The sequence below is a fragment of the Solanum tuberosum genome, unplaced genomic scaffold (assembly GCF_000226075.1).
Source record: "Solanum tuberosum cultivar DM 1-3 516 R44 unplaced genomic scaffold, SolTub_3.0 scf00026, whole genome shotgun sequence".
NCBI lineage: Eukaryota > Viridiplantae > Streptophyta > Magnoliopsida > Solanales > Solanaceae > Solanum > Solanum tuberosum.
Genome location: NW_006238952.1, coordinates 1,005,892 through 1,007,756, shown reverse-complemented (window position 1 = coordinate 1,007,756; position 1,865 = coordinate 1,005,892).

Below are 1,865 nucleotides of genomic sequence, written 5' to 3'. Positions count from 1 at the left end.
CTCTCCCAGATCTCGCTCGCTCACTCGCCTCTCTCGCTTTATACAATTAATCTTTTTGTATATGTATACCAAAACAGATTATACAACTGTTTTTTTTGTATATGTATAGCGAATTATACATATATATGTTTGTTATGGAGCGCAATTATGCAAACTTTGCTATAGCATACAAATATGAATTTTGTGTTTGCTATATTTGAAAGTTGCTCTTATAATAATTGTATAATCAGAATTTCCAAAAATTATATTTACCTAACTTTTAAAATATAGACAAAATTCAAATAGTGATTAAAAAGGAATATTTGCATAAATCAGCCAATTAAATCAAATTCGCATGAGATAAATCTATTAATAAGATAAAGCAATCATCATCAAAAAGTCTTCATTTAGGAGACTTAAACTAAACTTTTACATAATTAAGAGTAATCATTCCAACCATCCACCGTAAGAGTGATGAATAAGATTGTACTCTATGTTGGATTGTTCCCTCTGTCTCTAATTTCTTGTCCACTTTTGAATTGACACACTTATTAAGAAATCAATTATTGACATAGTGAGTTTATCATTTTACCCCTATTAATTATGAAGTAAATGGATTAAAAATTTAAGATTTTCAAGAAATTCTACCTTTTTCAAAGTAATTAATTGAGGGTATAATAGGTAAAATTATTTTGTCCTTTCTTGATTTGTCAAAATGGACAAGTAATTAGGGACAACTATAAAAGGAAAAGTGGACAAGTAATTAGGGACAAAGAAAGTATTAATTAAAGAATATAGCAAATACATGTGTGATTTAGATTACTGAAATCGATTTGGATTGTTATACATATAGCTATTTGATAATTACTTATGTATTATTTCACTTGATTTGATTATTTTTACATTAACCAAATAATTTGTGGTTCATGTAAATTCATTAATTTAAAATCAACAAAATAGAGCTCAAATACGTGAATTCGTATAATCAAGACCAATTAATCATATTATTGTATAATCAGCCAATAATAATTTATGTTTGACTACAATTTCAAAAGTATTTTTAGAGATAACATATACATTTAAAAATTGATTAACGTATACGTACTATATACTATAGTCTTATTTACACTTTGCGTAAATACTTCAAAGACAAGAACAATCAAATTACATTTTAGTGGAAATCAACTTTAATCCAATAGTGTGTACAAATCAATGATAATAATATAGCATATAGAATATTGTACATGTTTATAGTTAAACCAACCACTTCAAAGCAAATCTGTTGGATGATAAAATTATTAATGATACAAAATGATTTTCCAATCAATACATTTTTATAGTTTTTACAATTTCTACATTTAGGGAGAATTCACTATCAACAAGATCTATTAATTTTTATTCGCAATGTCATAAGATTCCTTTATTTTTGTAATTAAAGCAATCAAAATCCAAAAAGATAATATAACTAATTAGATTTCCTTTAAAATAATAATCATTTATTTTCTCTATTAACACTTTAATGGGAAAAGAAAAAAAAGGAAGATTAAAATTTAAGATATTTTACTATATAAGAAGAGGGAATAACCAACCACCACAAGTCAACATGTGTTCCAATAAGAAGAGGGAATAACCAATATATTTATAAAAAGAAATGACATATAAAATGAAATGGAGAGAGTATTAGTTTTTGAAAATGGAAAAGGACAAAACACATATAAAATTAAAAGACATATAAAAAAAAATTGGTTTGACTCTCAAACATAAAAACTAACATATGTTATTAAAAACTTTAATAAAAAGTACTATAATTTACAATAAATAATAACTTCAAATATCTACAAGACAACAAAAAAAAACACTAATTTTTGTACTGCTTGTGTCACATA